The 25858-nt window shown below is 46.6% G+C and overlaps 1 long non-coding RNA gene across 2 annotated transcripts; it reads left to right on the top strand.

Annotated features, from left to right (window-relative positions):
- Positions 1–1324: 1324 nt before the first annotated feature.
- Positions 1325–18309, top strand: LOC136155176 (uncharacterized). 2 transcript variants are annotated; one of them, XR_010660708.1, is made up of 3 exons: positions 1325–2743; positions 3825–10505; positions 16963–18309. It is a non-coding gene; the product is annotated as an uncharacterized lncRNA (long non-coding RNA). The 2 variants fall into 2 exon arrangements; XR_010660707.1 differs by lacking the exon at positions 1325–2743 and having other exon boundaries at positions 2904–10505.
- Positions 18310–25858: the final 7549 nt, after the last annotated feature.

Consider the following 25858-nt stretch of genomic DNA (forward strand, 5'->3'; position numbering starts at 1 on the left):
AGAACAGCCTTGTGAAGTAGGAAGAGAAGATATTATCATCTTCATTTTACAGATGAAGAGACTGAGGTTCAGAGAGGCCAAAAGACTTGCCTGTGGCTTCACAGGTAGTGGGTGGGGGATCCAGGGCCAGAGGCCAGACCCCCTGACCCTCAGCCCAGTGTCCTTCCCACTTCACTGCCTGTCTTCAGGCCTTGGGGCCCCAGCTGCTGGGGTGATCAGCCACCCAGCTCTTTTCTCAGGGAGAAACCCTCTCCCCCAGGAGCAGGGATCATGGGAGTTGGGACCCTTGAGGAGATAAGTTACTTCATTCCTATAGGAAGAACCAAAAGCAGTAAGTATATAAGGGAAGACCTCCTTTCACCTGGTAAGAACCCACACATAGACATACACACAGCAAAGGACTATCGAGTCAGTATCTTGATTGGGGGAGCAGGAGAAAGACTGATGATGAGAACTTGATCTATAAAGATTTAGTAGATTTCTCTTAGGGTTAGGTATAAAGGTGAATTTATTTAAAATTAAAAAATTTTCAACAGTAAGAATATAGCAGAAATGTCCTTTCTGTTTGTCCTAGGGCTAGGGAGAATTAATAAGTTGCTTTACTGGGAGAACATTATCTTTCTGGATTGTTTCCTTTGGCTGTCCACAATTATGTAATGACTTGTATTGTGTGCTCTTAATACCTGTTCTCAGACAAGTTAAATAGAATAAATACTATTACTTCTGAAAAATAGACTTGGTTTTTCAATTTTTATTTCAAGTAACAGTTTTGAAACTTTATGTATAGCACTAAATGTGTAAGTACATTTTCTTAGACACTTTTCCTTTAAATTTTTATTTACTATCTGGTGTCTATATAATAAACTTTCTCTACTAGAGTTGCACTAGGTTTCTCTATACATTTCTATACAGCCATGTGCCTTTCAGCTTTGAAAATATAAATTATAAATAAATAGTTTTATACCAAAATGTTTTTATTATTTCAAATAACCAGTATAATTTTTAAGTTATTAGTTGAATTATAGCATAAACCTACATGGGAGTTAGTCCAGCAGACTTGGTGAAAGGCTGGTGAGGGGTAAACATTTTTACAGAACCAAGGAAAGCCCTTTACCTGTATTTTCCTTTCCATGTGTATAGTAGTTATTCATCTCTTCAGCAAATACTTGTTGATTCACTAAGCTACCATGCATGAGAAGTATATCTGCAAACTCAGTATTTTTTAGGTATAATAAACATCACTACTTTGAGAAAAGAAAGCATTATGGTTTATGTCAACTTTATTTTTCAGTGCCAGCTCCTGTTGAACATCAGATCTGTCCTGCTGTGTGTGTTCTAATGAAACTTTCATTTGATGAAGAGCATAGACATGCAATGAATGAACTCGGTAAGATAAAAATGTTTCTTAATGCCATAGAAGAATCCTGAAGATTTTTTGTCATTGTTGAATTAGGATATAAGGTCACTAACTTCTATTACCATCTGTTTCTTCCTTGTAGCAAGTGACTGGTTTCAAGAGAAGACAATGTCCTAAGTGACAGAAACTGCTACCCTTTTATAGCCTAACTTGGGTTTTTAAAATCTTAGCCAGAGATGGGCGAAAATAAATAAATAAATGGGCCACTCCTGCCAATATTGTCAAGGTAGACTCTGGGTGACAGTTGGTGGGAGGGTAATTTGAATCGTTTTGAGATGTGATGATGTGGAGCTTTGTAATTATTTTTGAACTCAGTCACTTCTGATGGACACAGGAAGGAATTATTATTAAGATTCTCATTTATCTTCATGGTCATCCGTACTTTACTGGATTTTCATGATAAGCAGTGTGTTTGGTATCTCTGAAACTCGTCAATAATGGAAAAAGCATTATTCTCTAATTTATGTTAGAAAGCATTCCATTAATTTTGGAAGGATTACTCTCAGTATGTATTCTCACATACTCTGAACCTTACAGAACCTGCCTCTGTGGCCCCCATTTTTCATGTGATGGTTTCTCTTTGGTTTCTAGGTTCATTTTGCACATGTGGTATTTGTAAGTTGCATCATGCTGAGCCATCTCATGTGAACCTGGATAGCTGTAGTCGTGCCACAAGCAAGAAGCACGCACTGAGTCTCCATCTTGGTGTAGCTGTGCCCTTGCTTTCTGTGCTGTTTATGTTACCTTTCATTCCAGGCCCCGCTTTGCATCTCTGCCACCCTTACCATTTTCATTCATCATTTATCTTAAAAGTGACAAAGTTGTGAGTTTCTTAAGACGCAGAGAACCTGAACGGCTGAGAATGAGTGCTGTCCCCTTGAGACCGTCATTTTGGGAGGCTGTGTGTACTTGGTCTCCGCCGGCCCCCAGCTGCACGTTTCTCCCCACAGGCCCTAGCCCACTTGATTCTCTTCCCTTACTCCCCAGGTTCCTGTCAAATTGAGTATGCACTTGTGAGTTCTCCCCTCCTCAATACAATCCAGCATTGGTGAAATTTCAAGTTTGGGTGGTTTTTTTGGTTTTTTTTAACACTCATAATAATGAGAAAAATAATGAACAAACAGGAAAACTAATCCAGTTTTAAGCTCCCACAAATGTTTTCTCTAAATGTCCCTGTGTTCCAATGAACTGTAGACTAGGACTGACCCACATTAATCATCTGAATTTCCAAGTGAAATCTAGACTCAGTATTTGTTCCTCTTCCTTCTTCAGGTAGGAAGGCTACCCGGGGCATTTCATCCCAGGAGCTATGGCAGGGGCTTTCAGGTGAGGAGCAGGATGGGGCCTATGGGGGTGTTACTGTGGGGATGTAGCCACAGGGGATTACCTTCTCACTCCTAGCCTCTGCCTTTGCGTTGGAGCCAAAGAAGAAACTAGGTGTGTAGACTGTGGATAGATACAGTCAGGTAGCACAAGGGATCTGACAGTGAGGGATAGGAGGAAAGAAGTCCCAAGTAGATGAAGAAAAATTCCTAAGCCCAGTCAGCTAGGACTGTCTTTTGTAGATGCAAGAAAATTCTACAACCATTAGGGTCATTTAAGTTTGCAACTATTAGTGTTGCAAGTTTTAGACTATAATACCAGGAATGTACACATTTATTAATTTCCAACTCTGTCCTAGAAACTGTGCTAGGCACTAGATAACAAAATGAAATCCAGTAAGTGGCCCAGGTGATTCTTATGGGACTAAAAATGCCAAAACTTCTTTCTTTCTGGCCTCTTAAAAAATACAAAGTCTTTTACACTAAATTTCATTCTGCTCAACAAAATAAATTATATGCTCTTATTCAAGTTATTTGCTTATATCCTTACCCGATTAATAGAGTCTCTGGTGCTAAATATTCAGTTTTTGTTTTACTAGATACAGAAACCTCCACCATAAACTCCTAGTTCTATTAAAACAGACACTGGCCCTGCCTATATTTCTAGATACTTTAAACAATTTTTACAATCTTTTTCTATTAAACATATTATAAGTGTTCCTTATAATCCACAGACACGAGACATAGTCGAACGAGCACCTCACACACTAAAGTTACAAATAAAAAGAACTTAAAGAAAGGGGAATACACAGGAACACTGCTGTCTTCCTTATCCAGAGCAGACTTTACTAGATTCCAACATAAGATATTTTCTCAACCCATCACTATTGTTAATACAGCTTTATTCGTTTTAAAGTTTTTAAACCTGCCACAGGGAAATATTTTAACCAGGGCAGAAAGGCATTTCGAGGAACTGAAGGACACGTCTCTTCCCCTGCCCATTTGGTACCAAGACGGGTTAATGAAACAATGGAAATCTGGGAAACTAATCTTACAGGGAAAAGGATATGCTTGTATTTCCCCAGGTGGATCCAACAAACTTTTTCCTCGGAAAATTCGACCCAAGGGGGCCCCCGACATTCAAAATGGAAACAACAAAAGCTCCAAGAGGAAGACGTTCCAATACAGGCCATGGCTGCGCTAAAGATCTCCAGAAAGCACCACCCTCAGTGACATCTGTAAGGCATAGTTCCGGCCAGGCAGAAAAGGAGAGCCGACCTCAACAGAAGTAGGTTGCCTTTGTTCAGGCAAGGAGGGGCGACAGTCGGCCTAACGACAAGGCTGAGCACCGAGAGGGATCAGGGAGGCTTCATACTTATAGGGAGGTTTGTGGAAGCAATAAGGGAAACGTCAATCAGGCGGGATATTTTAAGTATTCTTTTGTTGAGATGACACTCTATAGTTGGGCAGAGGGTGATAAGTCTTCTGGGCGGGTGTAGGGGGTGGTAGGTTTCCGGACAGGGGGTGATAAGTCCCAGATAGATGCAACTGGCCTGGAGCATCAGGATGGAACTAAAATTATGCTTTGTTTTCTCCAAAGTTAGATGATTCAGCAAGGGGCCTTTGAGACTGTTGCTCTCTTTTCTAGGCCCAAAAGACTCCTTCATTCCAGACCCTGAAATCATAAAAAAAAGGGGGGGGGGAGAAGGGCGCCTGATCTCTCTGGCTACTTCCTGCCGGATGGTGCGACGGTTTTGGGTCTGGAATGGAGGATCGTCCTAGGACCCACAGTCTCCTTTTTTCTGAGCTTGAGGTGAGGCTCTCGAGAAGAAGAAAACAGTCTTGACCTGATCTCAAGAGATGGCCCGAATCCGTTCTTGGAGAAACCTTTGAAAGAGATTAAAGAGACAGGGTCCAGATAAGAGGAATAGAATGATAAATACTAATGGCCCCAGAAAGGGAGCAGCCAAGGGAGGATCTGTGGGAACAGGTTTTGGGGAATGTAAAGGTTTTCTAACTCTTTCTGCGGCATTCAATTCTGTCTCTAAGTTCTCTGACTCGACCCTGGACTATCCCCGTTTCATTAGCAAAATAGCAGCAGTCCTCTCCTAGGAAAAGGCAGGTCCCTCCCTTTTCTGCAGTGAGAAGGTCCAGGGCTCGCCTATTTTGTAGGGCCACAGAAGCCAATGAGTTAATTTGTTTTGGGATTGAAACGAAGGACTCTACTACCTGCTCCATGTCTTCATTAAGTTCTTGGGACAGCTTGTAATAGAAATGGGCAGAGGTCGAGATGCCTCCCATCCTGGTGCCTTAGGGCTGCTGCTATCTATGCCAGTCCCAACCAGGAGGGGGGGGGGCGATGACAGCTCATCTTTTTCTGTGGGAAAGTTCCCCTTGGGGGGTAAACTCTTTGTTCTAGCTCTCCCTCTTCGAGGAATGTTAGGCCTGGGGTCAGGAAGACCAAGATGCAGGGTCCAGGGGGGTCTAAGGGGAGGCATGAATATGCATAGGTCCCACAGAGAATGAAGATTCCTGGATTGGTGCAATTGTTTGTGCTGTTCCAGAGAACCCAAGTGGAACAGAAGGAGGGAGTGGAGTTTGTAAGACCAGTGCAGTTGGGACTAGAGTAGTCAATACAGGTTAGGTTTGAAGAGGCTGAGAGTAAGGACATTGTCAGAGACTGGCCCAATGAGTTGTGTAGTTTTCTGTTGGGAAGGGGAAGTACAGTTGCCCTGTGACAGCCAGGTTGAGGGTAAGGGAATGGCTCTGTGTGGTGAGGGAGACAGTGACATGCATATCCAACACTGGGATGTGTGTGGTGTGTACTGGAAGAATTGAAAGGAAGAGTTGAGAAGGCGGGGAAGGTGTTGGTTGCCAGAGGTAGGTTTTAGGAGAGGCCGTAATTGGGAAAGGAGGTCTAGGTGTTTGTAAGGCTCAGGGGTCAACTGTAACCGGGAAATTATGTTCTTTGTAACTTGTTCTTGTTTCTTTTCCCGATTTTGATCTAGTACCCCACCCCCGTCTGAGTACCCCCAGTGGGTAATGGGATAGAAACATATGTTTCTTCCATTTGGCTTATGGCAGGTACTCATGAAACTCCCTCTCTTTTGTACTTTGACAGTGAGTAGGGATTTGGACTTCCCGCCCCTGAGGTTCATGTCATGGTGCATGGTTTTGGAGCTGTATTGTAACATGAGGAATGTACGTAGGAATAAATGTCTGAGCAGGGGCAGGGAGTAGCCAGGAGGCTGGGGAGTGCAGCAAGGATAAGGAGCAGGGGAGTCATGGGGCTGTTAGTTAGACAGTACAGAGGAAATAGCACCCTAGGAGTAGAACCCAGCTAGCAATGTAGGCGATACCCACGGAAAGATGAAGAATAGGTGGCCAGTCCTGAGGGGAGACAGTTACTAGGCCTACAGCAAGGATTAAGATTAGGAGTGCAGCTATAGTTAGAGAGACAGGGAGAGGTCAGTCAGGGTGAGGGGCAGAAGGCCCCAAGTTGGTGGTGATTTGAATCTGAGGAGGAACAGTGCTCATTAGCATGTAGAATGATGTAGAGAATGAGAGTAAAGAAATCAATTTCGTCTGGAGTCAGGTTGTAGAAGGTTCCCTGGAGCCACAGTTGAGACACCAGTGCAGTCAGGTCTTTGAAGGAAGTTCCTGTTGGGGCGCTGATCCAGAGGTCTTGTAGTAGTTGGGTCAGGAGCAGTTGTAGGTTGAAGAGAGTCCAGGTCATTCAGTGTCCTCTCCGATAGTTGGCAGGGGTTGTCGCTGGGTGAATTTTAAGGAGGTGGGTGCTGTGCGGGAGACCTGATAGGTGTCATTTAAGGAGGGCAGCGCAGGATTGGAGGTGACCCATTTTAGACGAGAGAGGTGTACCCAGGAGGCGACCTTTTTGAGTTTAGCTGCAGTTGGGGCAAGGAGGATGACTTTGAATGGTCCCTGCCACTGTGGGGTTAGGTCACCCTGGGGATGATCAGACAGATAGACCATGTCCCCAATTTGTAAAGGGGGCAGGGAGGCTTGGGGGTCAGGGGCAGGCAGATTGTGACTGATGTATTTCCAGAGGGCATTGCGGAGTTGCGTCAGCAGAGGGGGGAGTGTAGGAAGCTTGGTATGGGAGGAGGCTCAGGGGGGAGTCCAGGAGGGAGCATGGGCCTTCCATACATCACCTCAAAGGGGCTCAGCCCCAGGGGCTTTCTGGGCAAAGCCTGTATTCTGAGGAAAACAATTGGTAAAAGTTTACTCCAATTCAGATGTACCTCGAGGGTTAGTTTGGTAAGGGTTTTTTTGATTGTTCTACTCATCCTTTCTACCTTTCCTGAGGACCGGGGAGGGTATGGAATGTGAAATTTCCAGGGTGTCTGTAAGAATTGAGGAAGTTGTTGGGTGCCCTTGGATGTAAATTCTGGGCCATTATCAGACTGTAGGGATGAAGGCAGGCCAAACCTGGGGATAATTTCTGTGAGGAGGATTTGGGCCACTGTGTGGGCTCTTTTGTCTGTAGTGGAAAATGCTTCTACCCATCCCGAAAAGGTGTCCCGCAGTAGGCTCCGAGGACCGCGGCCCCGGGCCAAAGCGACACACCTCCGGAGCCACGTGACCCTGAGTAGCAAACGGGATGGTGGGGGGCGGTGGGGGGGGAGCGGTGCGGCGCCGCTCGCTGCCCCACCCAGCTCCCGCAGGCTCGCAAGGCCGCTCAGGTTCCCAGAAGCGCCCCGGGCCGGGCCAGGCGGGTGCTGGCTGGGGGTGGCGGTGTGCGGGGCTGGGGCGGCGTCGGCTGCTCTCCGAGCTGCAGGGCCTGGCCGGCCGGAGTCCAGTCACGGGTCGTGCGGCTGGCTCAAGTGCAGCGCGCGCCCCCCGTGGAGAGCTGCGGTTCAAGGCCCGACCATCAGGTCAGAACAAAAAGGGAGGTGCAATGCAGAGGGCTCTTAGGGCGCCTGGCAGCTGCCTCGGTCTAAGGACATACCACCCTGAACGTGCCCTGTCTCCTCTGATCTGGGAAGCTGAGCAGGTTCGGGCCTGGTTAGTACTTGGATGGGAGACCGCCTAGTAGTTAGACAGTTTTTTGATTTTTCTGAATGCTTACTTCAGAAAGTTAGAATTGGATGACTGTAAACAATAAAACGAATAATATTTTCATAATGTTAAGAATACAGAGTTGGATATTCTTTTTCCTGTTCTACCACAGCTAACTGGAAGTCAGTTGTAGTAAGTGTATATATATATATATATATATATATATATATATATATGTATGTATAATTTTTCTTCTTCTCTATATGAATTTGCAAAGAGGTTTCTCTTAAAATACTGTGTTAATGTGCTATACATTTACCCCAGACTCTGTCTTCAAGTTGGTTCTGCCTAAGACTCATATTCAGACTTGACAAACTGGTATGTTTACTCATGCAAATGTTCTCTTAAGTTATGTGAATGAAAGTGTATTTGCTAGAAAACCTGCCTTTCTTCAAGATTCATGTCAATCATTTTGTGGCCGGAGACAACTCACCCGGTGCTTAGGTTTTCGCAGAGTACATGTTGTAGGTGAGGGGCCTGGTGCTATTCTCTTCAGTTTTGAGACATTTCCTTTCTCTAATTAACAGACTGCTGGTAGTTATATGACATCTGGCCAAAGACTAGCAGGGGGACACTCTTTCCGCCCCCTTCTGATGCCTATGTCAGAGGCTTTCTCTATCTCCTTTATACTTTAATAAAACCTTATTACGAATAAGTCTCGATTTGAGAACACATTACCAACATATACTGGTTTCCAAATAACTTTTCTAAAATACTGTAGAAAAATTTCATATCATTATCCTTCTGGTAAGCTGTGAAATTTCTTCAAAAACACTAGATTTATTATTTCTCGCATTATCAACTCACAGCCTATACCACAAGCTGAGGTTTTTTTATATAAATGGGACTAAAAAACGCCGAAGCTTCTTTCTGGTCTGTTGAAAAATACAAGTCTTTTACACTAAATTTCATTCTGCTCAATGAAATAAATTATATGCTCTTATTCAAGTTATTTGCCTATATCCTTACCCCATTAATATAGTCTCTGATTCTAAATATTGAGTTTTTGTATTCCTAGATACAGAAACCTCCACCATAAACTCCTAGTTCTGTTAAAACAGACACTGGCCCTGCCTATATTTCTAGATACTTTAAACAATTTTTGCAGTATTTTTCTATTAAGAAAAAACGCCTCAGGGTGGTCCTCTCTCAGGGTCCTTGCCCCTGAGCCTGGGGGCCAGCGAGGGGCTCCACACTCCCAGGCCAAGGCAGAACCACATGCACACGTCTGTTCCTGCCCCCTGCACCGTCAGAGAGCTCGGGTGAGCCAGAGTCTGTCAGGCAGCTCCTGGGCAAGCCCAGCAGCACCGCCTGTTGCCGGGAGCCAACACATGAGACCCTACCCCTAAAAAGGCCATAGGGGAGAAATCCTGACAGGCAAGGCGAATCAGGTTTTCAGGGGTTTCGAAAAAGTCAGCTCACGAAACCCTACCCCTAACAAGGCCATGAGGGAGAAAACCTGACGGGCAAGACGAATCAGGTTTTCAGGGGTTTTCGAAAAGGCTAGTTCACAAGATCCCACCCATGACAAGGTCACGAGGAGAAAGCCTGACAGGCAAGGCAGATCAGGTTTTCAGGAATTTTGAAAAGCTGCCCCCGGCTCTAACCTTAAAGATGATATCTGTCTTTCTGATGCCTGCCTCAATGGACTACTCCCTAATTTCTCTGACACAGACAGGAAGGCCTTCCCCAATCTCTTCCCAAATAAGAATCAATTTAGAACTTTAATCAATAAGTTTCCCAGGTGGTAGTTTTTTATGAGATTATTCAGGGTGAAAGGAGTGTTTTAATTCAAACACCTCTGCTGGTAGTTTTGTTAGCCAAATGCATTTATGCGCTTGGTACTAATATGCATGATTGCTTATAATATCCTAATCATAAAATAGCATGAAGAACCTGATTCTATAAAAGCCCTAATAGACATAGAGCCCTTTTAAGGGGTAAAGGAATCCTATTAGAAAACATAAGAAAATTATTCTATAGGTGGTTATTGGGTTGTGATTTGCTTGCTGTGTTTTGCTTGCTGTATTTTTGCCTTTAATGTGCTAAGGTTGTGTTATAAAAACCATTGTTAATATAGTTAAAGATCTAGACAAATAAGAACTTAGCCCTAGTGTGGTAACAATGAGACAGTTGTTAATTGTTAGCCAGGAATACTAGGCAGAAGCTGCCTCACTGAAGCCGCAGAGTCTGTATGGGGTAAACTTCTTAGATAAACGCAACTGACAACTTTTGCAGTAAGATTAATTTTTGTATTAAGAAGAATATAATTCTACTCTGTACTGTTTCCCTATGACCCTGTTACCTTTCAGTTAAGGTCACCATAAAAACGGAAAATAGGTTTACAATCACTTGACCTGCATAAAATGTTAATAGCCTCAAGGCCAGAAGATCATGTGCTAAAAATTACTATAGCATTAGAAAGCAAAAAAATCCTGCTTTTCCTAAAATTCAAAATGATGTAATGCTAATCCTGTGAAATCATGAGTAAACATCTTGTACCTTAAAAACATTCTGTGAAAGGGTATAAAACCGGTTGTCAGAAAGTAAAACACAGACTTGGGCCTATCAAGGCTAGTCTCACGTCTCTCTCTCTCTCTCGCCGACGCCGTTCATCCTGAGGGTACCCACTGGATCATGTCGAGGCTGGATCCCGGCAAGTGGCACCACGAACAGGGAACCCGAAGGTAAGCCCCCCCCACATTGTTCAGTTTTCAGGACGGCTAGGACCCCACTAGGGTGCTGCAGGGCCCCCTGCATAAGATAGGTAGGGTGAGGAAAGTGGGTAGGCTTTAGGTTTCTTCTTTAAAACCCTACTAGGGCGCTACAGGCCCCCCTACATAAGAAAGGTAGGGTAAGAAAAGTGGGTACGTTTCAGTTTCCTTCTTCTCTAAATTAAGCCTCTTCCTTTTTTCTCTTTTTTTCTTCTTCTAATTAGCAACAAAAATGGGTAACAGTGAGTTAAAAGAAAGACAACTTTTTATTGGAATCATAATGCAACTTCTTAACTACAGAGGAATTAAAGTTAAAAAGACCAGTGTTCAGTCCTTTTCCCCCTTTGTCCAAGAGCAATGTCCTTGTTTTCCAGAAGACAGCAGTTCTCCTGGGTTCCCTTACCCTCCTGCCCTCCACCCCGGTGCTCTTTCCAATGAGATCTCTTGCTTTCTCAGCACATGTGTCTCCTCCGACAATTCATTTATAAGAGCTCAGTTACGGGCCCTAGAAGGGGTCCCCTTCCTGCAACTGGTGGGAACTCTTCTTCCCTGAGACTGACATCCTGACCACTCAGGGTACTCAGAGGCCAGCTTGCCTGCCAATGGACCAGACCCAGCGGCCGCAACTGGGACCCTTTTGTCCCTGGTCTCCTCCTGACACAGACAACTGGCCAGAGTGGCCCCGACTAGTAAGGAACAAGAGACTTTATTGACCTCTTTCCCCTTCCCTCTGTCTGTCCTCTCCTTAGCCCTTCCTATCCCTCCCGTTTTTCTAATCCCCCAGTAATTTGGTCGAAGGGCCTCAGCTTGAGCTGAGGATTGGAGACTGATCACCTCCTCTTGGCAGAGAACTCGAATTCCGGTAGGGCCGAGTTCCAGTCCTCCCTTCTCTGGATGCCTGGGTACCTGCAGGTGGCAGGAGACGTCTGTAAGGCCACCCTTTTTGCCCCCCCCCCCTTTCCCGCCTCCTCCTCCTTCTCCTTTTCCTTTCCTCCTTAAAATCTTTGAAGACATCTGAAGTTCTGTGTCTATCTAGAAGGTTTTCTGAGAGACTGTATTCTTGTATTTAAGGGAGTGTCTGATGAGGACTGCCAGGTTTATATGTGTGTGTTTTAACTCTGTGTTCTGTGTTGTGATTTATGATGGCTATTTTGCTTTTTGTTAGAACTTGATTTTCTTTCCCTGTGCCTTGAGACCAGGGAACACTTATCTAGACCATCTCTAACTCCTGAGACTGAGAGAAAAAGGGGAAAAGCCTTTAAAAATTTTTATTTATTTCAACTTTTTTATAAACTAGTAAATTTTATATTATAATATCTAATTCATCACCAAACTTAAAATATGAAGCTAGATCTCGCACTGTGTCTGTCTAAATATGTCTTGGTATATCTTTGTCTTTGGGTAGTATTTTTTAGGTTAATTTGTAAAAGAGCTCTATTTAATTGGCTTAAAAAAAAAAGGTAAGTGCTTACAAATCAAATAATTCTAAATTAAACAATAAATTCCAGGTTCAGGTAAACTAAAAAATATTCAATATTAAATACCTGATATTAATGTTTGTTTGTTGACCTATCTAATATAGACATGTCTTAGAGTAATTAACATCTAGTAAAATATTTTCATTATGCCTAGGTTTATTATAAGTTAAATGTTGTTATACTGTAATATCTGTTACAAGTTTGTCAGCAAGGAAAGTACCTCAAGTAAGAAACTTAAAAAAAAAGAAGGTAAGTGAGATATGAGCTTTTAAACTTTATTAAGATTAAAAATATCTGTCTAAAACAGTTTCTCTAGGTTTTGGTAACCTAAATTTCTAAAGTTGTGCTAAACTAATAGCAGAAGTTTATTAAATAGCTTGGTCATTTCCAAATAAGATTCTGAAACATTCATTACTGAATACTAACTTACAGAGAAACTAAAGATTTTAGACTATTAATAAATAATGTTTGATGCCATCCTGAGATGTTCATTAGAAATTTTTTAGAAATTATCACTGGTATTTATGTTCACCAATCTATAGAGTGCTAATATAAAGGTAAATTCTTGGTTGCTTAAAGAAAGTAGGATGTGTGTGTTCAGTAAAAAAGGTATAAAAAATAAAGTTACATTTTATGAAGGGAAAAGAAAGTAAGTCTGACTTACAGGTGGCTGTTTCAGGATGGGAGAACAAAGTAATGGGTACAAAAAGTGTTAAGAAGGCTTGATGGAAAGTACACTCCAAGGGAAGAGTTTTGTGCATAAATACAAGTTTTCTTGAGATGTTGAACTGCCTTTGATAATGGATTTTAAGTTTCTTTACCTCTAAAGTGGTCTGTTCTATGTTTACCTTTAAAATCTTTTTTACTTTGGCTAAGTAAATATATTATTTCACAGTGATCTATATGATTCTACCTGACAGAGTACTATAAACCCTTTTGATATTTATTGACAAAACTGCCTAAATAACTTGACTTCTAGCTGACTTTGGGATGCTTCAGAGGGCCCCTGAGACATCCCAAAGAGCTATTAAACTACCTGAGTTCATTTGACCTGTTAAATTGCATGGGAATTACTGTTGGAGGAGTGATAAATCTTCAGGTTATATTGTATGGTTGATGTTACTTATATAGATATCCTAGAAATTATGTGAAATTCATGAAAATCTGATATGTCCTGGTAAAATATTGTCAGTTATAATTTTAGCTATCACGTTAAAGTGTTAGAAGTCACAGCAATGACCAGGCTACAATTTAATTAGATTTTAAACATGCCTTGTATGGTTTCACTCTCATGCCTTTTAAAAAAATACTGCTAGTTCTTCAAGATTTATAAAAAGACTTTTCTAAGATTAACTAAAAAAATTTGTTTGTTTGCTATCCAGTAAATTGGTAACAGACTGGAATTTAGTCTACTCTCTATGTCAAGAGAAAAAAGTTTTCTTAGAATGAATCTTTCAATAAATAAGTGTTATTTAAGATTATGGTACATATAAAAGCTCATTCTGCTTCTACCAAAAATAACCCCTCACTGTTAGACTTGTGCTATCTTAATGTCTTAAAACTGACAACGCCCCTGCTTACACTTCTAAACCTTTTCAAGCTTGAATATTGGGGCAACGACATTAAACCCATTCATACCCTTCGTCCCGTCACAGAACTCATCAGAGCAACCCCAAGCAGTGCAGGACTGGACCTCTGTTCCACCGTCACAACAATACTAACACCTGACTCCACCGCTGTGAAAGTTCCCACTGGTGTTCATGGCCCTTTGCCTAGAGAAACGATGGGACTATTAATAGGCAGGAGCCCCACATCCTTACATGGGATCACAGTGATTCCAGAAGTCATAGACTCAGACTATACTGGTGAAATTCAAATAATGGTGTCTCCCCCCACTAAGACTATTCAAATCTATAAAGGACAGAAAATAGCTCAGTTGCTGATGCTACCTTGTCATGCTGACACAAGAAAAGCAGCTTCAGCTGCCAAGTGTTGGGACAGGGGGTCTGATTCAAGTGATTATGCCTTTTGGGTTACACAAGTTACTCAAAAAAGACCTATGAAGACAATTCTAGTTAATGGTAAAAAGGTGACTGGCCTGCTAGACGCGGGAGCAGACGTTTCCTGTATTGCGGGCAGTGACTGGCCCAGTGCTTGGCCAACTCAAACCACAGCTAATGAGTTGGTTGGCATTGGTAGAGCACCTTCAGTGACAAAGAGCTCACAAATTTTACTTTGGTATGTAGATAAAGACTGCCAGGGACATTTTCAACCTTATGTAATTCCTTCATTGGGAGAGATATTTTTGCTCAGATGGGAGTTTTGCTGTATTGCCCAGATGAAGAGGTGGCTGCACAGATGTCGCAGATAAGTTATAATCCTTTTATGGGTCTGAGTAAAGATCAAGAGAGACAAATTGAGCCAGTTGTCCCAAAAATAAGAAGAGAGAGACAAGGCTTAAGATATCCAAATTTATAAGAGAGGCCATTGTTCTCGCTGCTGACCCCATAGTCTGGAAATCTCCTGATCCGGTGTGGGTGGAACAATGGCCCTTAAATTCAGAAAAACTTTCAGCAGCACGACAGTTAGTGAGAGAACAATTAAAGGCTGGACATATAGAGTCTTCAAATAGTCCATGGAACATGCCAGTTTTTGTAATTAAAAAAAAATCGGGGAAATGGAGACTCTTGCAAGATCTAAGAGCAATAAATGCCACTATGTAAGATATGGGAGCCTTACAGCCTGGCCTTCCCTCCCCTGTGGCTGTTCCCCAAGGCTACAATGTTATAGTGATTGATCTTCAAGATTGCTTCTTTACTATTCCCTTAGACCCTCAAGATAAAAAGAGATTTGCCTTTAGTCTTCCCTCAGAAAATTTTAGACAACCTCATCAGAGATTTCAATGGAAGGTTCTTCCCCAGGGTATGAAAAATAGTCCCACATTGTGTCAAAAGTTTGTGGACGCTGCCCTACAAGGTATCAGGGAGAAACATCGGGATGTCTATCTAGTCCACTATATGGATGATATATTGCTAGCACACCCGGATAGGGTTTATTTACAGTAAGTTTTGATTAAATTGCAAGAGACTTTGAATCGCTGGGGCCTAAAGGTGGCCCCTGAAAAAATCCAAGTGAATATGCCTATAACATATGTGAGAAGAATCCTAAATAATGAAACAGTTACTCATGTACCTTTGCAGCTTAGAAAAGATAATTTGGTTACTTTAGATGATTATCAAAAGTTGTTAGGGGATATAAATTGGATTCGGCCCTTTTTAAAGTTGACTACTTCTGATCTTAAGCCTTTCTTTGACATTCTTCAAGGGGATCCAGACCCCACCTCTGCTAGAATGCTGACACCTGCAGCCAGGGAAGCCTTAATGAAGGTAGAAGAAGCTTTAGATAAAAATTATATTAAGAGACTTGATTATAGTATGGCATGGCAATTTATAGTGTTGCCCACAGCTGTGGCCCCTACAGGGGTGCTTTGGCAAGAGGGTCCCCTAGAATGGTTGCATTTACCTGTCACGGCCAAAAAGGTTGTGGCCTGTTATCCAGGACTAGTGGCTACTTTAATAATTAAAGGGAGACATAGAAGCATTGAAATGTTTGGAAAAGAACCATCTGAAATCATAGTGCCTTATAATAAAGAGCAACTAAATGCCCTTCTATCATTAAATGAAGACTGGCCGATTGTCATTGGTAATTATCCAGGACAAATTTTACACCATTTACTTGCTAGTCCTTTATTAAATTTCCTCTCACGACATCCGGTGATATTTCAAGAAAGGTGTCAAGTTTCCCCTATCGAGGGGGCAATGTTGGTGTTTACAGATGGGTCTTCTAATGGAAAGGCTGCTATTGTCACCCAGACTTCAAAAAGGGTTTTAAATACTGGGGAAACATCAGCCCAGAAAGCAGAATTAACAGCCGTGATAGAGGCGTTCAAAGAGTTTTTAGACCAGGCTTTTAATTTATTTTCTGACTCACAGTATGTAGTTAGGTTGTTCCCTCAAATTGAAACGGCTGTTTTACCGGAAAATAAAACCACAATTTTTATATTGTTATCTACCCTTCAACAGCAAATTTGGAAAAGGTCAAAACAATTCTATGTTGGACATATAAGAGCTCATTCTAATTTACCTGGACCCCTCCATACGTTTAACCAAGAGGCAGATTTGCTAACCCGAACCATAGTGGCCAGTGATTTTGAAGATGCTAAAGCCTCACATGCTATGCATCATCAAAATGCAACTGCCCTTCAATACCAGTTCCACATTCCTAGGGAATCTGCACTCGAGATTGTTAGAACATGTCAACTTTGCCCTACTTCAGTTCCCGCTTTGCTTTTTGGGGTAAATCCCCGTGGCTTACTACCTAATGTGCTTTGGCAGATGGATGTAACACATGTTCCTTCTTTTGGAAAACTATCCTTTGTGTATGTTACTGTAGATACCTTCTCCCATGTCATTGTGGCTACTGCCAGAATGGGAGAAGCCTATAAAGATGTAGTTCAACATCTTTTTGCCTGTTTTTCCTATTTAGGAATGCCAAAATCAATTAAGACAGACAATGCTCCAGTTTATACATCTAAGTCCTTTAAAAATTTCTGTGCCCAATTCGGTATATCCCACTCTACAGGAATTCCTTACAATCCCCAGGGACAAGCAATTGTAGAAAGGGCACATCAGACACTTAAAACACAAATTTCTAAATTACAAGAAGGGCAGTTCAAATACAGTTCTCCACACCACGTTTTGCAGCACGCCCTCTTTGTGCTCAATAACCTTAACGCTGATCAAGCCGGTTTAACAGCTATGTTCCGTCACTGGAACCCAGAACAAAAAGATATGAAACCTTTAGTAAAGTGGAAAGACCTCCTTTCCGGACTATGGAAGGGACCTGATCCCTTGCTAACCAGTGGGCGAGGGTATGCTTGTATTTTCCCACAGGGTGCTGACTCGCCAATTTAGATCCCAGACAGACTGATTTGCCATGTCGAAGTCCCCCAGACCTCCGGTTCCCTCGCAGCCTCAGCCACAAAAGAGGAAGAGCACTCCTCTGCCCTCGCCTCGGTCACTCACCCGGGAAGTCCAGCAGACTTGGAAATGACCGGCAACAGAGATCCCGGAGGAACCAACGGCGGATCCACCCACTAAACAGATGTCATGGCTTTGCATGAAAGATGGCGCCCAACCTCCTACTCCTTCACGTCGCAGAAGACCACCAGGACGTCCTGCGCGGACAACTCAACAAGCCTCCATACCCACATGGGGACAAATTAAGTCACTCTGTCATCAAGCACAGGGAATAGCTTCCCTGCAGGGATCTTCAGCCTCTCCTGAAAGGGTTTTTATTGCTATGCTTGCTTTACTGTCTTGTCAGGCAAGTGCTACCTCCTCTACTTCAGAAAAATACTGGGCATATTTCCCTGGTCCCCTGACCTTCCAAGTAGTTACTTGGAACAGCGACCCTATACGGGTCAACACAGACCAGCCTCATCTCTTGGGAGGATCCTATAGTTCTTATGATAAAGATCATTATCCCATCAATTTTAAGTATACTTTTAGGGGATTAACAGATGACCTTCCCCTTTGCTTTAACTTCCCCCATAGTCATACAAGTGATCTCATCACTCCCTCTAAGGAGGGACGTGTTGGAGCCTCCAAAACAATTCTGACAGATTCTCCAGCATCAAAATTTTCAGACAATACAGGAGATCGGCTGGTTTGGATATTACAGGCTCATATGCCTGGGGTCCTTGACCCCTATAAATCTTTGTTCCTTAATGCTCCACCAAAATATCCAAATTGTATTGATGTTGCTCCGTCAGATGTCATATGGAAAACTATAGACAACCGCCTGGGATACCCAGTATGGAAATCTTGTACTTATAATTCAAACATAGATTATAGAATACCGGGAGGTGGAAACTATTCGGTACAAGACTGGAGCAATCCAAATCCAAGTCAGAATCTAGGAGCTGTCAGTAGGCTTAGCAATTAAAATAATGATTCCCTCCCTTGGCCATTGGTGCCCAGCAGATGGCATTATAATCAATTTGTTCCCCCCATGTTGTCCTATACAACTAAGGGTAAAACTTTTTGACAGCCAGAAATTTGGAGAGCCCTTGCTGCCACCTCCATTGTTACTTTAACTCGACCAGAAAACAATTCCACCTATTCTGTGCTGGCTTGTTTACCCTCCCCTTAGGTTTTTTTGTTTACTAATGATTCAAAAAGACTTCATATACAAATGAATCATTCAGGTGGACCAAATATAGTCTACTGTGAACAATGCATGCTTTCATCCTGTTTAACCCCTCAATGTAATATTTGTTCTTTTGTGGTACTGCAACGTCCACCTTATCTTATGGTGCCTGTCAGAGTGAACGCCTATTGGTATGACAATTGTGGTTTAGCCGTTCTGCAACACCTACAAGATTTAATGTGTTCCCAATGGTTTGTAGGACTACTTATTCTAGGGATTTCAGCTTTGATAACAGCAATTACCTCTGTCACTGTGGCAGCGATATCCTTGACTCAACAAGTACATACCACTCAATATGTCAATGATATTTCAAAAAATGTTTCCTTAACTCTAGCTATGCAAGAGATTATAGATAGGAAATTAGAAGTAAAAATAGATGCCCTGGAAGAAGCAGTCATGCATATTGGAACTGAGTTACAGGCTTTAAGGGTAAAGTTAGCGTTATCCTGTCACGCTGATTATCGGTAGATCTGTGTAATGCCCCCCAAAAGTAAATGATATGGATTACAATGGAGAAAAGATTAAAAATCATATTTCGGGTATATGGAATAGCTCCAGCATTACTTTAGATCTTGGAGAGCTTCACGGTCAGATAAAAACATTAGAACATTCCCGCCTGGACTTTATTACTACAGGAGCTGCTAACGATATTTTTCACAACTTTTCTAACTTTATTACTGAAAAAAATATCCTATCAACTATTTTCAGTTATGCAGCTGTAGCAGCACTAGTTTTACTATTCATTATAATCCTTCCTTGCATCGTCAGAACTCTCCGGCAGAGCACTCAAAAGCTTGCGACTCAGATCCATCTGGCTGTCTTAAAAAGTAAAAAAAGGGCGAGATGCCGGGAGCCAACACATGAGACCCTACCCCTAAAAAGGCCATAGGGGAGAAAACCTGATGGGCAAGGCGAATCAGGTTTTCAGGGGTTTCGAAAAAGTCAGCTCACGAAACCCTACCCCTAACAAGGCCGTAAGGGAGAAAACCTGACGGGCAAGACGAATCAGGTTTTCAGGGGATTTTGAAAAGGCTAGCTCACGAGATCCCACCCATGACAAGGTCACGAGGAGAAAGCCTGACAGGCAAGGCAGATCAGGTTTTCAGGGATTTTGAAAAGCTGCCCCCGGCTCTAACCTTAAAGATGATATCTGTCTTTCTGATGCCTGCCTCAATGAACTACTCCCTAATTTCTCTGACACAGACAGGAAGGCCTTCCCCAATCTCTTCCCAAATAAGAATCAATTTAGAACTTTAATCAATAAGTTTCCCAGGTGGTAGTTTTTTATGAGATTATTCAGGGTGAAAGGAGTGTTTTAATTCAAACACCTCTGCTGGTAGTTTTGTTAGCCAAATGCATTTATGCGCTTGGTACTAATATGCATGATTGCTTATAATATCCTAATCATAAAATAGCATGAAGAACCTGATTCTATAAAAGCCCTAATAGACATAGAGCCCTTTTAAGGGGTAAAGGAGTCCTATTAGAAAACATAAGAAAATTATTCTATAGGTGGTTATTGGGTTGTGATTTGCTTGCTGTGTTTTGCTTGCTGTATTTTTGCCTTTAATGTGCTAAGGTTGTGTTATAAAAACCATTGTTAATATAGTTAAAGATCTAGACAAATAAGAACTTAGCCCTAGTGTGGTACCAATGAGACGGTTGTTAATTGTCAGTCAGGAGTACTAGGGCAGAAGCTGCCTCACTGAAGCCGCAGAGTCTGTAAGGGGTAAACTTCTTAGATAAACGCAACTGACAACTTTTGCACTAAGATTAATTTTTGTATTAAGAAGAATATAATTCTACTCTGTACTGTTTCCCTATGACCCTGTTACCTTTCAGTTAAGGTCACCATAAAAACGGAAAATAGGTTTACAATCACTTGACCTGCATAAAATGTTAATAGCCTCAAGGCCAGAAGATCATGTGCTAAAAACTACTATAGAATTAGAAAGCAAAAAAATCCTGCTTTTCCTAAAAATCAAAATGATGTATGCTAATCCTGTGAAATCATGAGTAAACATCTTGTACCTTAAAAACGTTCTGTGAAAGGGTATAAACCCAGTTATCAGAAAGTAAAACACAGACTTGGGCCTATCAAGTCTAGTCTCACGTCTCTTTCTCTCTCGCCAACGCGGTTCATCCTGAGGTACCCCCTGGATCATGTCGAGGCTGGACCCCGGCAGCCTCTGTGTGAAGAGGCAGGGCCGACCTAGGGGCACAGTGGGCCTCTTGCTCTCCCTGCTGCCCTGAGGCTGCTGGGCCAAAGAGGCCTTGGGCATCGACCCCCTTCCTGGCCTCTTCCCTCTGACCAGGCCGTCCAGGCTCCAGGCCCTTGCAGTGTGGAGAGAGCCCCTGCCAGAAACCTCCCCTTCAATTAGGCCTCAACTGAGGCCTAGGCAACAGGGGAAAGGCGCTAAGGGAATGAGCCTGGGGAGGCATCTGGGCATGCCTGGACACACTTCCCGCAGCCTGCCTCCTTGTGGGGCAGTACCCCCGGAGGCCAGGAACGTCTGGACAAGGCTGGCCTGGGGCAGGGTCCATGCTGGGACCTGTCCCTGGCCTGTGGGGCCTCTGAGCAGAACTGGCCCTCGCCGCTGGAAGACCTCCCCGGATGCCTCCAAAGGCCGGTTTGCAAGCACTCTCGCTGGCTGGCCGCCGCTCCCTCCCCGAGGGAGGCCCGCGTTTCCCATAAGCCACGAACTCTGCTCCCAAGCCAGGGAGAAAAGTGCTTCGGGGTGATCCTCTCTCAGGGCCCTTGTCCCAGAGCCTGGGGGACAGGTATAGGCTCCACAATCCCAGGCCAAGGCAGAATCAAATGGACACGTCTGTTCTTGCCCCCTGCAACGTCAGAGAACTCGGGTGAGCAAGAGTGTCAGGCAGCTCCTGGGCAAGCACAGCAGCAGCACCTGTGTGGGAAGGGGCAGGGCCGACCTAGGGGCGCAGTGGGCCTCTTGCTCTCCCTGCTGCCCTGAGGCTGCTGGGCCAAAGAGGCCTTGGACATCGACCCCCTTGCTGGCCTCTTCCCTCTAACCAGGATGTCTGGACTCCAGGCCCTTACAGTGTGGAGAGAGCCCCTGCCAGAAACCTCCCCTGCAAGTAGGCCTCAAATGAGGCCTAGGCACCAGGGTAAAGGCACTAAGGGAATGAGCCTGGGGAGGCGCCTGGGCATGTCGGGACACACTCCCCGCAGCCTGACCCGTCGTGGGGCAGTACCCCAGGAGGCCAGGAAGGTCTGGACAAGGCAGGCCTGGAGCAGGGTCCATGCTGGGACCTGCCCCTGGCCTGTGGGGCCACAGAGCAAATCCAGCACTCTGCCGCTAGAAGACGTCCCCGGCCGACACCTGAGGGCATGTTTGCAAGCACTATACCCGAGGAAAGCCCACGTTTCCCGCAAGCCGCGCACTCTGCTTCCAAGCACGGGAGAAATATGATTAGTGGTGGTCCTCTCTCAGGGCCCTTGCCCCTGAGCCGGGGGCCAGCTAGGGGCTTCACACTCCCAGGCCAAGGCAGAACCACATGCACACGTCTTTTCCTGCCCCCTGCACCGTCAGAGAGCTTGGGTGAGCCAGAGTCTGTCAGGCAGCTCCTGGGCAAGCCCAGCAGCAGCGCCTGTGTGTGATGGGGCAGGGCCGACCTAGAGGCACTGTGGGCCACTTGCTCACCCTGCTGCCCTGAGGCTGCTGGGACAAAGAGGCCTTGGGCATCGACCCCCATGTTGGCCTCTGTCCTGTAACTAGGCCGTCCGGGCTCCAGTCCCTTCCAGTGTGGAGAGAGGCCCTGCCAGAAACCTCCCCTCCATGTAGGCCTCAAATGAGCCCTAGGAACCATGGGAAAGGCGCTAAAGGGAATGAGACTGGGGAGGCGTCTGGGCATGTCTGGACACACTACACGCCGCAAGCCCCTTTGTTGGGCAGTTCCCCCGGAGGCCAGGAAGTTATGGTCAAGGCTGGCCTGGGGCAGTGTCCTTGCTGGGACCTACCCCTGGCCTGTGGGTCCTCTGAGCAGTACCAGCACTGTGCCGCTGGAAAACCTCCCCGGCAGCCTCCAAAGGCCGGTTTGCAAGCACTCTCACCAGCTGCCCGCCTCTCCCTCACCGAGTGAGGCCCGCGTTTCCCTAAAGCCATGAACTCTGCTCCCAAGCCTGGGAGAAATGCGCTTCGGGGTGTTCCTCTCTCAGGCCTTTGCCCCTGAGCCTGGGGGACAGCTAGGGGATCCACACACTCAGGCCAATGCAGAACCACATGAACACGTCTCTTCCTGCCCTCTGCACTGTCAGAGAGCTCGGCTGAGCCAGAGTCTGTCAGGCAGCTCCTGGGCAAGCCCTGCAGCAGCGCCTGCCTGTGAAGGGGCAGGGCCGACCTAGGGGCACAGTGGGCCACTTGCTCTCCCTGCTGCCCTGAGGCTGCTGGGCCAAAGATGCCTTGAGCATAGACCCCCTTGCTGGCCTCCTCCCGCTGACCAGGCGATCCGTGCTCCAGACCCTTGAATGGTGGAGAGAGCCCCTGCCAGAAACCTCCCCTCCAAGTAGGCCTCAAATGAGGCCTAGGCACCAGGGAAAAGGCGCTCAGGGGATGAGCCTGGGGAGGTGCTTGGGTATGTCTGGAAACACTCCCCGCAGCCTGCCCCTTCGTGGGGCAGTACCCCCAGAGGCCAGGAAGGTCTGGGCAAGGCTGGACTGGGGCAGGGTCCATGCTGGGACCTGCCCCTGTCCTTTGGGTAATCTGAGCAAAACCAAAACTCTGCCGCTAGAAGACCTCCCCGGCTGCCTCCAAAGGCCTGTTTGCAAGCACTCTCACCGGCTGGCCGCCTCGCCGTCACTGAGGGAGGCCCGCGTTTCCCGCAAGCCGCGCACTCTGCTCCCAAGGCTGGGAGAAAAGCACTTCAGAGTGTGCCTCTCTCAGGCCTTTGCCCCTGAGCCTGAGGAACAGCTAGGGGCTCCAACACCCAGGCCAAGGCAGAACCACATGCCCACGTCTCTTCCGACCCTCTGCACCGTCAGAGAGCTCGGGTGAGCCACAGTCTGTCAGGCAGCTCCTGGGCAAGCCCAACAGCAGCGCCTATGTGTGAAGGGGCAGGGCCGACCTAGGGGCATATTGGGCCACTTGCTCTCCCTGCTGCCCTGAGGCTGTGGCCAAAGAGGCCTTGGGCATCGACCCCCTTTGTGGCCTCTTCCCTCTGACCAGGCCGTCCGGGCTCCAGGCCCTTGCAGTGTGGAGAGAGACCCTGCCAGAAACCTCACCTCCAAGTAGGACTCAAATGAGGCCTAGGCACCAGGGGAAAGGCGCTCAGGGAGTGAGCCTGGGGAGATGCCTTGGTATGCCTGGACACACTCCCCACAGCCTACCCCTTCATGGGGCAGTACCCCCGGAGGCCAGGAAGGTCTGGGCAAGGCTGGCCTGGGGCAGGGTCAAAGCTGGAACCTGACCCTGGCCTGTGGGACCTCTGAGCAGAGCTAGCACTCTGCCGCTGGAAGACCTCCCCAGGTGCCTCCAAAGGCCGGTTTGCAAGATCTCTTCCCAAGGGAGACCCACATATCTGGCAAGCCACGCACTCTGTACCCAAGTCCAAGACAATAGCGCATCGGAGTGGTCCTCTCTCAGGCCCTTGCCACAGACCCTGGGGGACAGCTAGGGCCTCCACACACCAGGTCAAGGCAGAACCACATGCACACATCTCTTCCTGCCCCCTGCACCGTCAGAGAGCTTAGGTGAGACAGAGTCTGTCAGGCAGCTCCTGGGCAAGCACAGCAGGAGCGCCTGTGTGTGATTGGGCTGGGCCAACCTAGCGGCATGGTGGGCCACGTGCTCACCCTGCTGCCCTGAGGCTGCTGGGCCAAAGAGGCCTTGGGCATCGCACCCATTGCTGGCCTCTTCCCTCTGACCAGGGCTCCCTGGCTCAAGTCCCTTGCAGTGTGGAGAGAGCCCCTGCCAGAGACCTCCCCTCCACGAAGGCCTCAAATGAGGCCTAGGCACCAGGGGAAAGGCGCTCAGGGAGTGAGCGCTGCACCTGGAGAGGCGCCTGTGCATGTCTGGACACACTCCCTGCAGTGTGCTCCTTCGTGGGGCAGTAGCCCCGGAGGCCAGGAAGGTCTGGGCAAGGCTGGCCTGGGGCAGAGTCCTTGCTGGGACCTGCCACTAGCCTGTGGGGCCTCTGAGAAGAACCAGCATTCTGCCACTGGAAGACCTCCCAGGCTGCCTCCAAAGGCCGGTTGCAAGCACTCTCGCCGGCTGGCCACCTCTCCCTCACTGAGGGAGGCCCACGTTTCCCGCAATCCGCGCACTCTGTACCCAAGCCGTGGAGAAAAGCATTTCGGGGTGTTCCTCCCTTAGGCCTTTGCCCCTGATCCTGGGGGACAGCTAGGGGATCCACACACACAGGCCAAGGCAGAACCACATGCACACATCTCTTCCGGCCCTCTGCACCGTCGGCTGAGCTAGAGTTTGTCAGGCAGCTCCTGGGCAAGCCCAGCAGCAGCGCCTGTCTGTGAAGGGGCAGGACCGGCCTAGGGGCTCAGTGGGCCACTTTCTCTCACTGCTGCCCTGAGGTTGTTGGGCCAAAAAGGCCCTGGGCAAAGACCCCCTTGCTGGCCTCTTCCCGCTGACCAGGCAATCCGTGCTCCAGCCCCTTGCAGTGTGGAGAGAGCCCCTGCCAGAAACCTCCCCTCCAAGTAGGCCTCAAATGAGGCCTAGGCACCAGGGGAAAGACGCTAATGGAAAGAGCCTGGGGAGGCACCTGGGCATGTCTGGACACACTCCCCGCGACCTGCCCCTTCGTGGGGCAGTACCCCCGGAGGCCAGGAAGGTCTGGGAAAGGCTAGCCTGGGTCAGGGTCCATGCTGAGACCTGCCCCTGGCCTTTGGGTCCTCTGAGTAGAACCAACACTCTGCAGCTGGAAGACCTCCCCGACTGCCTCCAAAGGCCTGTTTGCAAGCACTCTCGCCAGCTGGCCGCCTCGCCCTCACTAAGGGAGGCCCGCATATCCCGCAAGCCGCGCACTCTGCTCCCAAGCCTGGGAGAAAAGCACTTCTGAGTGTTTTTCTCTCAGGCCTTTGCCCCTGAGCCTGGGGGACAACTAGGGTATCCACACACACAGGCCAAGGCAGAACTACATGCACACGTCTCTTCCGGCCCTCTGCACCGTCAGAGAGCTCGAGTGAGGCACAGTCTGTTAGGCAGCTCCTGGGCAAGCCCAGCAGCAGTGCCTGTGTGTGAAGGGGCAGGGCCGACCAAGGGTCACATTGGGCCACTTGCTCATCCTGCTGCCATGACGCTGCTGGGCCAAAGAGGCCTTGGGCATCGTCCCCCTTGCTGGCCTCTTTCCTCTGACCAAGCCCTCCGGGCTCCAGGCCCTTGCAGTGTGGAGATAGCCCATGCCAGAAACCTCCCCTCCAAGTAGGCCTCAAATGAGGCCTAGGCACCAGGGAAAAAACGCTAATGGAATGAGCCTGGGAAGGTGCCTGAGCATGACTGGACACACCTCCGCAGCCTGCTCCTTCGTGGGGCAGTACCCTCGGAGGCCAGGACGGTCTGGGCAAGGCTCTCCTGGGGCAGGGTCCATGCTGGAACCTGCGCGTGT

This window comes from Muntiacus reevesi, unplaced genomic scaffold, assembly GCF_963930625.1.
Source record: "Muntiacus reevesi unplaced genomic scaffold, mMunRee1.1 SCAFFOLD_133, whole genome shotgun sequence".
NCBI classification, from domain to species: domain Eukaryota; kingdom Metazoa; phylum Chordata; class Mammalia; order Artiodactyla; family Cervidae; genus Muntiacus; species Muntiacus reevesi.